Source organism: Miscanthus floridulus, chromosome 2, assembly GCF_019320115.1.
Source record: "Miscanthus floridulus cultivar M001 chromosome 2, ASM1932011v1, whole genome shotgun sequence".
Taxonomy (NCBI): domain Eukaryota; kingdom Viridiplantae; phylum Streptophyta; class Magnoliopsida; order Poales; family Poaceae; genus Miscanthus; species Miscanthus floridulus.
Genome location: NC_089581.1, coordinates 95,954,680 through 95,974,648, shown reverse-complemented (window position 1 = coordinate 95,974,648; position 19,969 = coordinate 95,954,680).

Below are 19,969 nucleotides of genomic sequence, written 5' to 3'. Positions count from 1 at the left end.
GTAGCTCAGGGCTTGTCTTCTTATGCCTATGCCTTGGCTGGCGTCATTGGCGAGGTAGGAGCCAAGGGTCGGGCCAATGTGTTGTCATAGATCAGGAGCCTTAGGGCTCGGGCAAGTCCCTAGCCCCAAGCGAAGGTCATGGCAGAGTTAGGCTCGGTCATGTTTCTTCTTAGAAGGTGCGCACGAGCGTACCCGATGGATATAGCCCCTGAGCCCCTAGGCAATCCTAGAGGGGTCGGCCAGGGGGGTCTTTGTCGTTTGGGAACCACTAGACCTGAGGCTTAACATATCCATATGTTAGGATCTCATCAGGAGCCACTGAGCCCTTTGTGGCCTCACTTGGAGTAATGGAGACAAAGGGCTTAATTCGATCTTCTGGTGACCGAACCCTCCTTGGTGGGAATGGCTTCCACTAACAAGGATGACATGCCCTGCATGGGTCCTTCTCCCATGTGATGGGTGCTGCTCGGCTGTCGAGGCCGGGCGATGATGGTGCTGATCCCTTCGTGAGTCTATGTCGCATAGGTCTTCGACTCGAGCGAGGGCTCAGTGAACTCATCTAGGAGTTATCGTCCTTAGGCCTAGGGCACCCTCCTTTTTTACTAGGGCCAACCATGGGTCGAGTGATTGAGAGCGTCTGGGCTCTGGCTCAGGGCCAACCGATCATCCGGAGCGCCATGCCCTTCTGAGGGCTACGGTAGTAGATCCTAGTCCTCTCGAGCTAGCCTTCTGGGGCCGACTTTCTACAGCCATAGATCGGGGTGCGAGGAGTGCGCCAAACCTTAGATGGAGGCCCTCATTGGGCCCACTGCTCAGTGGCTCCTGGCCCAACTCTAGGGAGTTGGTTGGTTTTAGGGGATGCTCCACCCAAGCGTTCATCGATCGAGGGGTCAGGTTGCTTCGTATAGGGAGCTGGTGTAGCCCCCAAGGCCTGTTGAGGCCTTGAAGTCTTCAAGGGCTTAGATGAGCCTTCAGCTCAGGGCTATTATTCCCTCGGTGGGTTAGGCTACCACAACAATAGCCTCGGTGGCCAAGATTGTTGCATCCGTGCTTCTAGCAGGCAGTGTTTTCCTAAACGCTAAACGGTAAATAGTCGGTCACCTACCGTTTAGCCATTATTCGGGCAAAACAGTCCCATTAAACGGGCTAAACGGCCAATTAAATAGGGTAAACGAGTGATTAAACGGAAACAGCGCACCACCGTGTAGCATTTACACTGGTGTTTAAACAAGGCTAAACGGCTGTTTAGGTGAACAGTGCTAGCGGGTAAGTCCATGAGAACCCCAAGTTTATGGTCGTTCCGTGCCTTGGTCATGTCCCCCAGGGGGAGATTCTTGGCTTCTTAGCTGAGCCACTCATATAGTTCCTAAGCCAGTCTATCGGTACTCAGGGGCTCGCTGCCTCGCTCGATGGGTCACCACAAGCACCTCGAGGCCAATACTCGAACATCGCTCGTCCAAATGGTCGGGACGCTTCTAAGCTTCTTGACTACAACTGTGTGGGCTCATCTCTCGAGATGCGGAAGGAACCTTCCCAAGGTAGAGATAGCTTGTGCCCCTCTTGGATAGGGGTGGCTCTATGAAGGACAAGGTCACCTACAACAAAGGAACACTCGCATACCCGTCTAGCGTGATAGCGGAGAAGACCTTGCTGGTAGCTGGCAGATCGCACCATGGTGGTGTTCCGCACCTCCTTGAGCATGTCATCATCCACCTAGCGTTGTTCCTCGGCTCGTTGCTCATCGTAAAAGTGGTCATACGGGGCATCAAAATTGAGGTCGGAGGGGATGACCGCCTTAGCCCCATAGACGAGGAAGAAGGGTGTGTACCCCATCGAGCGGTTCATGCTTGTCCTTAGGCTCTAGCAGAGAGGGGAGCTCATCCACCCACTGTCTAGGCATGAATCTTGAGCTCAATGTAGATGCCAGTTTTGATCCCCTGGAGGACCAGCCTATTGGCACGCTCAACTTGGTTGTTGGACTCAGGTTGATAGATCGAAACCCAATCCACATGGATTCACCAGGCGTCGTAGAAGTCTAGAAATTTGCAACCTGTGAAGTGGGTGCCATTATCAGTAATAATGCAATTGGGGACTCTAAACCTATGGATAATGTCCTAGATGAATTCAGTCGCCTGCTCTGACTTGAGGTTGACAATGGGTCGGACTTCAATCCACTTAGTGAACTTGTCAATGGTGACTAGAAGGTGGTCGAAGCCTTTGAGGGCCTTCTTGAACTCCCTGACCATGTCAAGGCACCAAACTGTGAATGGCCAGGTGATGGGGATCCTCTAGGAGCGCCTAGGATAGCAGGTGACACTGCTTGGCGTAGTACTAGCATCCCTTGTAGGTCTTGATGAGGTCCCAAGTGTCAGCGAGGGTGATCAACCAGTAGAAGCCATGCCTGAAAGCTTTCACCATGAGGGCTCGTGGTGCCGCTTGGTGTTCGCAGATGCCGCCATGGATGTCGAGGAGCAGCTTCACCCCATCCTCTGGGGCGATGCACCACAAGAGCACCTCAGAGGCACTCTGGCGATAGAGCTGTCCATGGAGGACTCGGTAGCACTTGGCACGCTAGACGAGCCTGCGAGCGTTGGCGACATCCACAGGGAGTATCCCCCACTCGAGGAAGTCAAGGAAAGGTGCCCTCCAATCTTTCGACGCCATGGAGGGCTAGACAGAACTCTTGCTTGGCACATTCTCGATGTCTTGGTGGTCTGATTCTGAGTTCGATGGAGGAACACCCCGGTGTTCCAGAGTGTCTACCATCAGCTCCAGTGTCACCTTGGGGGTTTTCACCGATAAGCCGCCGACCGCCCCGTCGGGGGCAGCAGACTCTTGTCTCCTATGTTTCATGGGACGCATCGGCTGGTCAAAGAGAGCACCGACCAGTGGCTCTATGCCCTACCAACTGATCATGGTGACCATGAGCACACACCCCTAGGGAGGCAGAGCCCCTTCGGTGAAGTAGGTCGAGGCTAGATGGTGGTGCCAGTTGGGGCTAGCGCCTTGCCCTCCTCGAGGTGGATTGAGGGGGTGTCGAGGAAGACATCGGCTGGGGGGGCTTCCAGCAGGACGCCAACTTTGCTAGGAAGTCAGCTTCCTCATTGTCCTGTCGGAGGACATGTTGGAACTCGATGTCGTCGAACTTGTCCTCCAATTTCTAGGACCCTCCGCACAATAGGCCTCCATCCTCACGTCTTGGCAGGATGACTCCTTCATGACCTAGTTGATAACCAGTTCAAAGTATCCCCACATGAAGAGGCGTCGAGCGTCGAGCTCAACGGTCAGCCCGAATGCCGTGGAGGAGTGCCTCGTACTCTACAACATTGTTAGTGGCACGAAAGTGAAGCTGGAGGGTGTACCTTAGTTTGTCGCCATTGGGGATATGAGGAGGACCCCTGCGCCTGCACCCTCAAGGGTGAGAGAGCCGTCGAAGTACATGGTCCAGTAATCCACCTTGACGGGGGCGGTGGATGCCTATTCCTTAGTCTATTCTGCCACGAAGTTAGCGAGGGCTTGGGACTTGATCACGGTGCGGGGGGCATAGGTGATGTCGGTCTCTTCACGAAATAATGAAACTTCTTCGGAGATTCTTTGGTTTGCAAGCATCGTACGTGACAACTTACGCGAAACATTCTTAATTTTTATCACAGCCTCCACATATGATATCATGACATCTCGACAAGTTTCATGATTTTAGGACTTTGTTTGCTTTTTATAGAATTTAAAAACAACTCGACCACAAGTTCGTGGTCATGTTTCGTGAACAAGATGTTCGAAATTGGTGGTATGTTTCTGGATACGGCCTCACATTATACTAAATAACATGAATATCATTTTTCCATTTATTTTTTTCATTATTCAAATGACTAGCAGTTATAATTTGAATTATCCAAGAAAATTCAATTAAATGAAATAAATGAAAGAAATATAGAAAAAGTCCGAGAAATGTGCCACATTGGAACATGGAGTACCAGGTACTGTATGAGGACTACAGAAAAAGTTTAGAGGTCAAAAGTGGTAAAAAAATTTGGTTTGCCGAGTGTCAAAAAATGACACTCGGCAAATCAGCGCTTTGCCGAGTGTCGGGAGAAGACACTCGGCAAAGGGTTAACGGCGGTGGCACCTTTGCCGAGTGTTCTAGGTTTGCTGAGTGTTATTGTTTGTCGAGTGCTCGGCACTCGGCAAACTACCGTCTTTACCGAGTGCCAGTTGTTTGCCGAGTGTTTTCTCTCTGGCACTTGACAAATAACCTTTTTGCCGAGCGCATGATAAAAAGCACTCGGCAAAGTATGAGACACTCGACAAAGAAGCCATCTCCGATAGTGATTCTTTGCCACCGCGCTGCGGGCACAATCGCCGAGCGACCTCGCCATCAAGCCCGCAACGCCAGACACGTCGTCGAGCCGCGTGACCACGGAAACTCCACGGCCTCGCCAAGCCACGTCTCACGGAGACCTCGCAGCCACGGTTCCCCGTCAAGCCCCGGCGTCGACACCACGTCGAGCCGCCATCCACCACGTCTCCATCACGGCCTTCACAAGCGGACGGTGAGCCTCCTCTTACCCAAGGTCCTGCCTTTAGCTGCCATCGTCACTGACAGGCCTTCGCGCCGCTAAACCTAGCGCCTTTGGTGCAGGAACGACCTCCCAGAGCCACCTCACCACGGAGCCCCCCATCGCGGGGAGGTAGCTGAGCACGGCTCCCACTGCGTTGCCGCTCGGGCTCTCCCCAAGGATGCTGACGCGGCCATCTCCCTTTACCAGAGCGAGCCACGACCACCTGCACCATCGCAGCCACGTTCCAGCAGCCTCAATGTCACCGCGACCCGCACTGCGCCCTCGGCACCACGACTCTGACGACCTCGTGGACCACCGGGAGCGCCCTGATCCGCGCCACCACCGGAGGATCTGCCTGCACCGAGCCCAACCTGCACCGGGCTGATCTGCCTCCCTCGAGCCCACCGGTGAGCCTCGAGCGCCCAAGCTCGTTACTTTAGCCGAGTTCGTCAGTCCTATGCCTGTTCCGGACTTCGACGCTGGCTCTGTTTGCCACACGCACAGTGCGGCATCTCTGCCGCCGTTGGCCACCCATGGTTGCAGCTGTTCACAGACACACACGCACAGCCACCTGACACCTAGTGCCTTGCCACCTGTCGCACTAGCCATACACTTCACGGTCATCCGCCCGCCACTGCCATGCCCGCAGCGGCGCCGTCACGGCTCGCCGCCATGGAGGTGTCTCGCACCTCGGTCGCACAGGCATAGCTGCACCCACGCGCGAACACGCAAAAGCCCAGACCCTTGCCGTCCCTAGTTGCCTACTTGCCTGACAGTCGGCCTTGTCCGTCATTTCAGCGCATTCTCCATTGAGGTCCAGGGAACCGCCGCAGGCGACGCACGTGGCCGCGCTCTCGCACGCACCGCCGTGGTGCCTGCGCACGCACGCACAGGCCCTGGTGCCTTAGCACGCCGTGGCATAGACACCTGGACACCACTGAAGGTCACCAGGAACACGAACACCAGCGTGGCAGAGCCACATCGCTCGTGGCCGTCGTGGCCTCGCCTCCATCACATACACGCCGGCGCGCGAGCGCCTGGGAACGGCACCACCGCACACTCGTCACAGATGCGCACAGGAGAACCCGCGGCGAGCCACAGCGGTACGTGCCGGTGAGGTTTCGCCACCAAAGCTGCCTCCTTTCCTCCTTCCGGATCACTTCTTCCCAAGACCTACATCCCCACGCGCCGCTGTCCTGGCGATGCCGTCCGTCGCGGGCATGGCGAGTCCTTCAGGCTTCTCGTCGAGCACCTGGCCAGCATGGCTGTTGCTCCCGTCTTCCCCTCCTTGGACCAAGTCCAGTAGGAGCCTATGGTCGATCCTTTACCTTGGCCCATCAAGCCCCTTGAGCCCACGAAGCCCGCAGCCGTGATAGCCCAGCAGGCCAGCTCGACCCAGCCAACTCCATGGCCTTTTCCTTTTTTCTGTTTTATTACAGAGTAACCTATCCACCGCCGAAAATTCATAGGAAATTCATCCTAGCTCCAAAAATTATGATACCAGTTTCATAAATTTTCTAAAACCTTCTCTATCTCCTAGTGCAGCCCTTGTGTCTTTTTGAGTTAGTTTTTATCACGGTTTTATTGCTTCTTATTGGTGGCCGTTCTTGGTATTTTCTTTGTGTAGCGACGAACTCGAGCTCGGATGGATCCGACGACGCACCCAGAGGTGATGGACCCTGATGATGGATGACCTCGACTCGCAGAGACGCATACCACTACTTCCTCAACATCGCAGGTGTCATGGCAGCACCTTATCTTAGAGAATCCTATTAGGCATTTGCGAGTAGAAATGCTAGTGCTTTATGTTTACTCATTTGCTAGTATAGGTGATGCATGCTTTTGCCTGAGCCTTGCCTTGGTTGAAACCTCTTTACTCTGACTACCCAGCTTCGCGCTTGTACTTATATATTGCCTACCTGCTTGCTTGCATTTACTTTCATCATTATTACATATATGCCTTGTTATGTGATGTGATGGTTGGTTGATGATGTGGTTGGTCGATCGGGGTTTGCCGTGAGGCTTCCCCATGAGATAGATGGTAGGTTGGCATGACGGGAGTGTTTAATCCCATGTGGGTTGGGGTGATTGAGGAGTTCTGGAGATATTCCTTGCCTTGACCTGTTTCTTTGGTGATACTAGCTAGAGTGAGAGGATTTACTCTAGGAGGGGTGCACTGGGTACATGGAGTGCCCTGAATCTGGTTCTGATGGATATGATGTGATAGGCGTGTGGTGGTGGGTACCCGTGAGAGGTGGGCCACGTGATATTGGTGGAAGGATGCTTGCTCTGGCCAATTAAGGACCGTCGTGGGTTGATGTCTGGAACATGGGACTATGTTAAACGTGCACACCATAGGCTCTGAATGAGGTGGGGCCCATTCTATTGAGTTAGTGCGGACTAAGCTAGTTCTATGGGAGGAGAGGTGCACTGAGGTTTAGCCTTAGGAGCACAGTGAGAAGGATGCCGATGATCTTTTTGGCTACCCTAATCATGATCCCAAGTGTATATGTCATGTCGTATGCTACTCCACTTGGGGGCAGACTGGTGAGGAATGTGCTAGTTCTTGAGTGGTGTTTGCCTAGACCTGCGGCCACAGTCGATGATAGTGATCTTGTAGGGTCCAAGTGTACACACTCTGCAGAGTTAAAACTATATGTATAGCCTTGTTCTCAGTCATGATCATTCCTGTGAACTATTTCACCCCACTAGTCTTCTCTTGCGCTTTGCTTCTCTCCCCCGAAGATAGGTCCAGCTTGAGGCCAGTTGAGATGAGGGGCATGCGGAAGGCTACCTCATCGCTTAGATTAAGAGTATGAGGGTGATATGAGGGATGATGAGCGATGAGATGTGATGATGAGTGGATGGTGAGAATGAGTGATTGGTTTGGGATTAGAGGAGATTTATATTATATATATTGATGCTTCTGCATACGCTAAGGATGCAAACTATAGCCAAACTATTAGGGTTGCTAGATCCCTTTATTTTCTACTTTTCCACTAAAGCTCATTGGTGCTGACCATGGCCTGCACACATCTGGCGGTGTGCAGATTTCCTGTCTTGCAGTGATGTTGAGAATAGTAGTTTGTTTGCGGTCTACTCTCAAGGATGTCTGTAGATTGAAGATTCACCAAGCTTTGCTGCTATGAGTAGAGCCTCGGTGTTTTGATTGATCTTAACCTAGAGAGCTTGTAATTAGGTTAGTTTTATTCCTATTTTTGTACTCTGTTGTTGTATTACCTTGTAATCAGCTAAAAAGTGGACGCCCGTGTTACCTAAGGTATCCTAGGACTATCACAGAGGGGCAAGAGAGCCGGTATTTCAAGTTTTGAAATCCTGGTTCATTTTAGTCAACATACTAATTTCTAAGAAGCGCAAGCTTGGACCAAAGATAGTGGACTGTGTCTTTCTAGGATATGCTCACCAGAGCATTGCCTATAAGTTTTTAGTAGTAAAATCTAAAGTTCCTGATATGCATGTTGATATAATTATGGAATCTCATGATGCTGCATTTTTTGGGAATATATTTCCTATGAAAGATTTGCATTGCAACACTAGATTTTCCTCTGAGATAGCTCCTAATTTTAATATACGTATCGAGTCTCCTGTGGAGTCATTTGAGCAACCACTTCAAGAAGTTCATGAGAAGGATGACAATGAAGTTCTTATGAGGAACATGAGACAAAGGATTGAAAAATCTTTGAGTGATGATTTCATTGTGTACCTTGTGGATGATACTCCCAGCTCTATTATAGAGGCATATGCATCTCAAGATGCAAATGATTAGAAAGAAGCTATTCATAGTGAGATGGACTCAATTCTTTCTAATGGAACTTGGGAATTATCTGAGCTGCCATTTAGTTGTAAACCTATGGGCTATAAGTGGGTGTTCAAGAAGAAGCTTAAGCCTTGATGGTACTGGTACTATTGATAAGTACAAGGCTCGACTTGTGGCTAAGGGTTATACCCAGAAGAAAGGCGAGGATTTATTGGATACTTATTTACCTGTTGCTAGAATGACCACTATTCAAGTGCTACTTTCCCTAGCTGCCTCATATGGTCTTCTCATTCATCAAATGGATGTAAAGACAACTTTCCTTAATGGAGAGTTGGATGAGGAAATCCATATGGATAAGCTTGATGGGTTTGTAGTAAAAGGTGAAGAGCACACGGTGTGTAAGTTATTGAAATCTTTGTACGGCTTGAAACAAGTACCAAAACAATGTCACGAGAAGTTTGGCACAACTTTAATGAGTGTGAGCTTTGCCATAAATGAAGCTGATAGGTGTGTGTACTATTGACATGGTGGGGGCAAATTTGTTATATTATGTTTATATGTTGATGATATTCTAATATTTGGAAGAAACATTAATGCCATTAATGAGGTCAAGTCTTTTCTGTCAAAGAGTTTTGACATGAAAGATCTAGGAGAAGCTAATGTGATTCTAAACAATAAGCTGATTAAGGATGAGAGTGGGATAACTTTGTTGTAATCTCACTATGTTGAGAAGGCCTTGAGCTAGTTCGACTTTATGGATGGCAAGCATTCTCCAACACCTTATGATCCTAGTGTGAAATTGAGAAAGAACAAGAAGATTGCTTGAGACCAATTGAGGTACACTTAGATCATTAGTTCACTCATGTATTTAGCTAGTGCAACAAGACCAGATATCTCTTTTGTTGTGAGCAAGTTGAGTAGGTACATGTCTAATCTGGGTGATGATCATTGACATGCACTTGAAAGGGTGTTACGCTTAAGGGATGTAGTGATTCGAACTAGGATTTCTAACATTGATCAAATCTACGCCACTAGTGGGTATGTGTTTACTCTTGGAGGTGGCGTAGCGTTATGGAGGTCTTGCAAACAGACTATTTTGACTAAATCAACCATGGAAGCAGAACTTACTACTTTAGATATAGCTTTTGCAGAGGCAGAATGGTTGTGTGAGCTCTTGTTGGACTTACTAGTGGTTGAGAAACCAATACCGGCTATACTTATGAACTGTGATAATCAAATAGTGATTACTAAAGTGAACAGTGCTAAGGATAATGCGAAGTCAAAAAACACGTTAAAAGACAGTTTGAAATCTGTCAGAAAGTTGAGAAACTCCAGAGTAATAGCTGTGGCTTATGTGCAAACAGACGAAAAACCTAGCAGATCCCTTTACAAAAGAGCTATCATGGAATGTGATAGACATTGCATCAAGGGAGATGGGTATGAGACCCATGTGAGGATCTTATATTTATCCAAATGGGTATGAGTCTATACCCGTGTACCAAGAAAAGACTTGCATCCTGTTCGTTTGGGCTTGTTTGGCTTATAAGCCATGACTGAAAGTACCATTGACTAGTTTGGTGTGAGAGAAAAATATTATTCATTGGCTGATCAGCCATGCCTTATAAGCCAAATACGACCGAGCGAACATGACGTTGATTGCTTGATATAGAAGATTAGCGAGGGTTAAATATAAAATCGCCGAGACACAAAAGTTACACATATATTTATAAACTTTCTGAGGGTTGTTTTGAGAAAAACTCGTCTTCTACCTCAAATCCTGTCGTGCAGGAGCGAGCGGACCATCGCCATGGCCACATAGGCGCACGGGCGAGCCGTCGCCGCCACCACCCAGACACATGAGCGAGCACTCACTGTGGCCACACAGGCGCGTGGGCAAGCCGCCGCCGCCTGGGGGTGTCGCCGCCGCAGCCGCTGCTAGGCAGGCGCAGGTGAGCCATCGCCGAGGCCGTGTAGGCGCGCGCGCGAGTAGCCACAACCGTGGGTGCTGGCGTCCGGCACCCCGCGTGCTCTAGGCTACGTCCAGTACTATGAGGGCACCACCGCCGGCGCCATTGGCGAACTGCTAGACTGGGCGCATGAGACACTACTGGAGCACGATGCGGAGCGCCGCTTTCGGTATGAGATGAACGACAACATCATGGGCTTTGGTCTCTTCTTCGCCATGTTTCGTGTCATCCCTGCCGCTGCGGGTGCCTGGTGTGAGCTGCGGTGGGGGTACGAGTGCGAGCCCATGAGCGGCACACCTAGGTACACGCTCGTCGCGCGCCTGCAAGCCAGGCTCGAGTATGTCGCGGTTGCATGATTGGCCTTGCTGGGCTGGAGCAGATTCCTCGGCATGGCCACCACTCGTGCACATCTACGCGTGCATGTGCACACACCGATCCTATTCTTGGCACAGCTATGGCATGGCCCGTGCAAGAGGTATTTGTTAGTAGCCGAGGCTTGGGAGAGTGAGCGAGAGTGAGACACTCGTGCAAGCACCGCCGTTGCTGCCGCTGACGCGCAGGCGAGCCGCCACGGCCAAACAGCAGCCGATGAGCTGACCATGACCAAAGGGAGGTGAGAGATGACTAGATGGAAGATAGAGCTAACACGTGGCTCCAGACCCTGTTTGGATGAATATAAAATCCAAACGGAGTTTAAGGACCCAAATAATATACTTTTTAAGTTTAAAGACCATGATGACACACCACGACAAGTTCGAGAGACCGGCCATGGATTTTACTCTACTTTTTATAGCTCACTTTGTTAGCACTAGATGACAGGTAGCTAGGATTATTCAGAAGCCATGCGAAAATCTCATTTGGTTCGTTGTGCATCTCGTGAGTATCTCCCATCCTTTTTCTCCTAAGAATCTGTTAGCAACCCAACTGGGATTGCCCTCAGATACTTGATTCAAGTAGCAAGGAACTAGATAAAGTATAGAGTCCTAAGAAGAAGATGAACAGTACAACTAAGAAAGAGATATTCTGTTGATAATTTGTAGCCTGTTCGTTTTGTCGTAAACAATCGTGGATTATTTACTGCTGGCTGGTTTGGTGTGAGAGAAAACTACTGTTCCAACTTATAATCCACGATCGTATACAAGCAAGCGAATAGGCTGTTGATTGATGCCCCTTCACTGCTGTCCCCGTGCCTTCTTGTAGACGACGCCAAGCTGTTCGGACATGCCATTGCTCGAATAGGCCTAAGCCCACGACCCATATGAAGGCCCAACCATGGGTAATCCCTGACTATTCCCCCTTCTTAAGCTTTGGCTTGCCCCAAGCCAATGGAGAAATTCAGAACCATCGGGATCCCAAGTGAACTGGACGATCACCTGTTTCTTCAATTCCATCTTGGAAAGTTGTTCGTTCAATATCTTTGGGTAGTGCAAGTAGAGCTGCAGCATTCGACACAGTTGATTCAGCAAGGACAACATCTTCTGCTTCATGCTCATGGTCCACATCATCATGCCCAGCATCTATGATTTCAACCAATGCAGGTAGCTCCCATTGTGGCTTCCAGAGCAAGCGAGAACACAGCCAATTAGAAAGCCAAACCACTACTGGAAAGGTCCAAAGTGTTACACCAGTTTTAGCAAATGTGACTGCCACCGGGACATGTACACCATCCACCAGAAACACTCCTTGATGAATGTATGCAGGTAGTATAATCAGACCCCAATTGTCAACACCAAGTAGCAGCCCAGGTCTTCTATCAATGATGAGATGCACAAGGTATACTTCTATTGTTCTTCTCAACAACTTCTTGTTAGACCTATAGGATCACTAGGAGCATAGATCTAGCTAGGTACTTGCTATTGAATAGTATTATGAAACCTAGAATGTCTACTAGAGCAGTAACAGTAGGTAGATCGAGAGAAAGGGAGAGGTAAAAGATGGACGTGTCAAATCTGACACCTGTAGTGGAGGAAGATCCACTCGCGTCAGCCATGGAGTCGATGTCTGCGTTAAGGTAGCGGCGGTCGGTGAAGGCGGCGTCGGTGATGCGCGGTGGCGACCGGCGGTGAAGGCAGTGGAGTCTGGTGGCAGCACGGCTAGTGGCTTCCCATCACTGGCTACATGCCCTCTAGATTGGGTTTAGGGTTTACGTGTCGGTGGGGTGCTCGGCTCAGGCAAACCTCGTGACTTGAGCCGCTGGCCCCTACCTCTATTTATTGCGTAGTGTGACAGGGGCCCTCCAGCCATAGTGGGCTGGGCGCCCTCGATCAGGGCGTGGATCAAAGGCCCAACTGGGTCGTTGGGCCTAGTTTGAGATTGAGATCAATCTAACAGTCTCCCCTTGATCTTCTACCATCTTTCAATCTCATATCATTTACTTTTGTTCATTCCATTACAGATTAGCGCTTAGAGCATGTTTCATCGTCATGGTCAATTGTCGATAAATTTAACAGCTACAACACTCCACTCTGTTCTGAAATAGATACTTATCTTTAGGCCTTCTTTTGTCCAAAATTATAGGCTTTCCCTTAAACCCATGCCGGCTATATGTTCTCTGAACACGTTGGGTGGTAAGCCTTTTGTAAGCGGATCCACGAGCATCTTTTCGGTACTTATATGCTCAAGACTTATGACATGATCCTGAACTTTATCTTTCACAACATAATACTTTATGTCAATGTGTTTGGCAACACCACTTGACTTATTGTTGTGAGCATACTGTACTGTCAGATTATTATCATAGTATAACTTAAATGGTCTATAGATGTCGTCAACCACCTTCAAACTGGGTATGAACTTCTTTAGCCAGTTCACCTACCCCGTTGCCTCATAACACGCTACAAACTCGACATACATTGTGGACGATGTAGTGATGGTTTGCTTTGAGCTTTTCCATGAAATAGCTCCCCCTGCGAGAGTGAATACATATCCAGACATTGATTTTCTATCATCTCCCGCATAATTAGAATCTGAATATTCCACTATATGGAGTGAATCAGATCTTCTATACGTCATCATGAGGCCTTTCGTTCCCTACAAACATCGCAAGACTTTCTTTACTAATTTCCAGTGTTCTATTCCAGGATTGCTCTGGAATCTGCCAAGTAACTCGGTAACAAATACCAAGTCAGGGCGCGTACATACTTGAGCATATTGCAAACTTCCGACAGCTGAAGTATATGGAACCACTTTTATTTGATCGATCTCATATTGGTTCCTGGAGCATTGAAAATCCTCATATCTATCGCCCTTGACTATAGGAGCAGGTGAGGGACTACATTTGTGCATATTGAATTTCTTTAAGATTTTTTCTATGTATACCTTTTGTGACAGTTCTAATCCCCCTTTACTTCTATCTCGGTGAATCTCGATCCCTAGAACGAACAAAGCTCCACCAAGATCTTTCATATCAAATTTTGAGGATAAAAACTTCTTTGTCTCCAGTAGTAGACTGACATCACTACTAGAAAGTAAGATGTCATCCACATACAGGACAAGAAAGATAAACTTCTCATTCTTAAACTTTGTATAGACACAATTGTCCTCTATATTCTCTTTAAACCCAAAATTCTTTATTGTCTGATCAAACTTCAAGTACCACTGTCTTGAAGCTTGTTTTAATCCATAAATAGATTTTTTAGGCGGTATCCCATTCGTTCTTTTCCTTCCATGATAAAACCTTTCGGTTGTGCCATGTAAACATTTTTCTCCAAATCCTCATTGAGAAATGTCAGTCTTTACATCCATCTGATGTAATTCAAAATCGTAATGTGCCACTAATGCCATTATGATTATGAAGGAATCCTTACATGAGACTAGAGAAAAGGTCTCATTGTAATCAATCCCTTCTCTTTTCGTAAAGCCTTTTACTACAAGTCACGCTTTATATCTCTTATGTTTCCTTGAGAGTGAAGTTTTGTTTTGTAGACCCATTTATAGCCTACTGTTTTGGATCCTTTAGGAATTATTTTCAAGTCCTAAACTTTATTGGCATTCATAGATTTCATTTCATCTTCCATGGCCTCAAGCCACTTTGATGAATAATCACTTCTCATGGCTTCTTCAAATGAGGTGGGATCATCCTCCATTTGAAATTACTTAGTGTTGTATACTTCAAAGTCAGTAAGGAATAGCTAATTTTCTAACTCTTTGAGACCTTCTAGGGGCCTCCACATTTGGCACATCTTCTGTTTGAGGCTAGTTGTTGCTCCCCCTCATGTGTGGCAATAGGTTCTATAGGATCCTGAAGAATAGGTTCCTCATCGTCATTCATTGTTGCCACAGGCGGAATAACAATAGGTGTTGGTACCACAGTATCTTACACTGTCGGTGCAGTGACAGCAGGTAGTGAGAAAAATGGCTCATGAATCATCGGAGTGGGCGCATACATTCGGCTTCTCTTCAAGGTCAATTTCTCGAGCTACCATGCTCCCCCTCACCATTTCATCCTCTAGGAATACTGTGTGTCTTGTTTCCACAAACTTTGTATGTCTATCTAGATAGTAGAAACGAAAACCTTTTGACATTTCTGGGTAGCCAATGAAATGGCAACTTACTGTTTTGGGATCTAGTTTTCTAATGTTTGGGTTAAATACTTTAGCCTCAGCAGGACTCCCCCACACACGTAAGTGGTTTAGTGAGGGTACTCTTCCTGTCCACAACTCATACGGTGTTTTAGGCATCGACTTACTTGGTACTCTATTGAGAATATGAATGATGGTTTTTAACGCCTCCATCCACAGGCTCAACGGTAAGGTGGACTAACTTATCATACTGCGCACCATATCCATTAGGGTACGATTGCGTCTTTCAGCTACTCTATTCTGTTGAGGTTCGCCCGGTGTAGAATACTGGGCTACTATGTCATTCTCCTGTAAGAACCTTGCAAAAGGTCCAGGAACTTGGCCATATGGGGTATGCCTACCGTAGTACTCCCCCCACGGTCGGACCTGACTATCTTAATCTTTAAATTGTGTAGGTTTTTAACTTCTGCCTTAAATATCTTAAATTTATCCAATGCTTCTGTTCTTTCTTTGTTTGAATAAATATAGCCATAACGGGAGTAATCATCTGTGAATGTTATGAACGAATCATAACCATCCACACTCTTTACAGGAAACGGACCACATATGTCTATGTGAATAATCTATAAAATTCCTACGCTTCATTTGGCATCTTTCTTAATTTTCTTTATATACTTTCCTTTTATGCATTCTCTGCATTGTTCTAAATCTGAGAGCTCTAATGGAGGAAGAATATCATTCTTAACTAGTCTTTCTATTCTTCCCCTCGAAATATGGCCTAAACGAAAGTGTCATAATTTCAACAACGTATTGTGAGCTCTCTTTTATTTTCTGTTTACATCCATAGATGAGGATACATTCTCATTGTCGCACGCAACGTTCCCATCATCGCATACAACATTCATATCATCACATAGTGATAACAAATAAAGCTCATTTTGTAAGATAGCAAGACCAATACATGCATTATTAAATGTTATCTTACATTTGCCATTTCTAAAATGGCAATCATATCCATTATTGTCCAAGCATGAAACACTAATTAAGTTTATCTGTAGAGAGGGAACATATAGTACATCTCTAAGTAAATGTGTAAAACCATTAGCAAGCTTTAGAGAAAGATCGCCAACGGCTTCAACATCTGCTCGAACTCTATTTGCAACTTTAACGTGTCTTTCTCTTCTTTGCGTAGTCCTCGTCGAACGGAATCCCTTTCTTTGCCATGATCATCTTTAAGTAGTCGGGACAATCTTTCTTATAATGTCATGTCTTCTTGCAATAGAGACACTGGTCTTTTTCTATAGTAAACTTGTTCTGCTGAGGCTGATGCAGCATGGGACCATTTCCCTTTGACTTTGAGGAGTTAGGATTAATATTCTTTTTCTTGTTGTCTTTAAGATAATTGATAGTGTCACCATTGGCAGCTTTCATTCTCTCCTCCTCTTGCACACATATAGCCATGAGTCTCTCCATATCCCACTTCTCAGGGCTGTATGTTGTAGTTGACAACAAAAGTGTCAAGCTCTTTTGGCAAGGAAGCAAAAATCAGATGGATACGAAACTCTTCCTTGAGAGCTAGATCCATTGGTTTTAGCTTGGATACCAAATTGCTCATCCTTAATATGTGCTTTCTTATGCCACTAGTTCCAAAGTAGCTCTCTGTCATCAGCTCCTTTATTAGCTGGGTAGCATATGTCTTTAAAGAGCCAGTGAACTGACTCATTATTCTTTCGAGATACTCGGTGGCGGTGTCACACTCTGAAATTGAGCCCACAATTGCAGGCTCAATCGTGTTCTTTATCACAGCCATATATTTTTTGTTGGCAGTGACACACTTTCTATGCTCAAGGTCATATGACATTTTTTGGGATGCAAAATCCCTCTCTTGTTGCCCAAGCGGCATCGACCTCGTTTGTCTCCCTCGCCGGTGCCACAGGCTCAGTGGGACACGGCAAGGTGACTACCCAGTCCACCTCACCAAGATGAAAGCTAGATCAATCTTTTTCTTCCACTCCGTATAGTTGTCATCTTTGAGAGTTAGGATCTCTTTGATACAACCCATTAAGTTGTATCTGCCTAAAAACACAATTCATATAGAGTGAGAACATAATCATAATAATAACAATTGCATGCCTTAGTTTTAACGTTGGTCAAAATTAAAGCATACAAGTGTCCTCTACACTAATTCTACATCACCATTGAACAGAAATAGAATTAATGCATAACAAAACTCATCATAATATTGTCATTAATCAACGTTGGTCAGAATAATAACAATATTATAATAAACTAAAAACATATCCATTTTTCAAAATTAAATTCTCCCGTTGATTCGAATTTAATAATGAAAATTACAATTTTAAATACGTAGCGAAAAATAATTTAATTTGATGAATTTTACCCACAGGAAAATTCTCTTTTCTATTTACTTTAAGCCATTTATCCATTTTCCAGGAAATAAATATTTACTGAAAAAAGAAAAAAAGAAAAAATGACTCATTTCTTTACTGTTCCTTCGGCCCGACCAAGAATTCGGCCCGGCCTAGCTTCGCTAACGCGCGCGCTATGTCTCCCAGGCCGCAACCTGGGCCCGGGCTGGCAAAGTCGCCCGCCCGCGCGCTCCCAGCCTGGGCCAGACTCCGGTCCGATCAACGCTGGCCGTTCATCCAGATCCGACGGCCATGTGCGTGTTTCGCTCGGAATAAAAACCGACATCGCGGCGCCCCCCGGGGAACCCTAATTCATTCTCTGTTGCTCTCTCTCTCTCTTTGCCTCGCTCCGCTCTCTCCTCAGTGCAGCAGCCGCGAGCAGCCGAGCGAAACGCAAGCGATGAGCGACAGCCATGGCGCCGTTGTCGGCCCCCTCGCCAGGCGTGCGCGCTCCCCAGCGGGTGAGCACGCCGCCGTCGAGCGGTCTGGGCGGCGGTGCTCTGATCCCCTCCAAAACCCAAGATCTGACCCGGCCTTCATCTCCTCCTCTGTCTCGGAGACGATGACGGCACTGTTGCCGGCCCTCTCGCCGGCACGCGCGCTCCCCAGCGGGTGAGCGCGCTGTCGTCGAGCGGCCTGGCCGCGGCGCCCATTTCCCGAGCACCCGCCCGCGCGTCGACGAGGCGACAGCACGGTGCGGTTGCGAGGTAAGCCTCTTCCCCTTCCCCTTTTCTTTTCTTTGATTTTCCTTTCTTCTTTTCTCGGATCTATCCGATTTAGGGTTGGGGATGGGGTTAGGATCGAGATTAGAGTTTGGTTAGGGTTAGGGTTTTCTGTTCATCTTCTTCCCGAATTGATTGCTAGTTTAGGGTTCGGTTTCGAGTAGACTTGAAACCGAGCCCTCTTTCTCTTCTTTCTTTTACCCAGTTAGGGTTAGGGTTAGGAAAACCCTCTTTCTTCTCAGATCCGAACTGGATTTGATCGGTTCTATGCTTTCTTGTCTGTTTACCCATTCTAGATCTAAAAACCCTAGAAACTATGGCTCTGATACCATTGTTAGACCTATAGGATCAGTAGGAGCATAGATCTAACTGGGTACTTGCTGTTGAATAGTATCATGAAACCTAGAACGTCTACTAGAGCAATAACAGTAGATAGATCGAGAGAAAGGGGAGGTAAAAGATGGACGTGTCAAACCTGACACTGCAGTGGAGGAAGATCCACTCGCGTCTGCCATGGAGTCGATGTCTACGCTAGGGCAGCGACGGTCGGTGAAGACGGCGTCGGTGATGCACGGTGGCGACCGGCGATGAAGGCAGTGGAGTCCAGTGGCGGCACGGCTAGTGGCTTCCCGTCACTGGCTGCGCACCCTCTAGATCGGGTTTAGGGTTTACGTGTCGATGGGGTGCTCGGCTCAAGCAAACCTCGTGACTTGAGCCGCCGGCCCCCACCTCTATTTATTGCGCAGTGTGACAGGGGCCCTCGAGCCATAGTGGGTTGGGCGCCCCCGATCAGGGCACGGATCAAAGACCCAACTGGGCCGTTGAACCCAGTTTAGGATTGAGATCAATCTAACACTTGCTAGCTAGCATCAACAAAGCAAGCAGTGACACAAAGATAAATGTCATCATTATAAATTATCACCACCTGTTGGCCAGCCAACTTCACCAACAATAATCTCTTGTGCTTGACCATCTGCACAAAGGCCCTCGGATGGACCTTTGCCTGTACCACAGTTTGGCATTTGAGGATTACCATTGCCTACAGCCAGGAAGGGTTGTGCAGCACGTTCTGAAGACAGACGCAAAGAGAAAGGTAGTAGTACATTGCTGATGACTGGTGAACTTCCAACCATGTCCTCATCTCGTGACAAGTGCAAGATGAACCCACTATAACCTCCTGCAGGGAAATGAATTATATGACTGTTGTCACCACTATGGACTGCAGCAACAAGAGCTTCTGGTGTCGCATGCCTTTCATCATCAAATTCACCGAAGTCAACAACCTCAACATAGCAAGGACTGCAAACTGTTTCAACACTAGCCATATGTTCCGACATTTCCAGATATATCTTGATGGCTCCAAAATTCCAGCATATAACCATCAAGTATTCCCAAGACTCTACAAGTTCAGCAAGCACACACCTGGCTGTTTGTTGAATTGGTATGTACCATGGGGGCTTCTAGAGTTGGCCAAAGTAATACGTAACATAGTTCCTCTCAACCATGTTGAATGACGGCCATGGTAGAGGACGCAGCCCAGCGTCAAAGCTCACCAACCGAAGTTCTGTAGGTGGAGGCCATAGCGTGTGCTGCCTGTGTAGCACTGCATCCCAGCGATAACAGGATGGAAGCCAAAAATAGCTCTGTATGAGGATGAGGCCATTCATCGAACACCTGTTGTGCAAGGTGCTGGGAACCTCGGCCTCCTCGGGCACCACCAACTGCAGCAGTCGCGGTGTATCCAAAGCCTCTGGGGTGTTCCCCTGTGCCGGCCAGAGCCCGGCGCCGATGCAGCGGTCTGCAGCCGCGACGCGGTGGAGCCTGTCGATGAGGAGCTCGACAACGGGGTCAGCGACGTCGATGGAGAAGGTCTCGCCCATGCCAGCGACAACGATGCCACGTCGCGCGCACAGGGTGAGGTGGATGCGGTCAACTCCGGCGGCCGTGGTGATGACGCAGCTGAGGGAGGTGACGGCGTCCAGGAATGCGGCGCG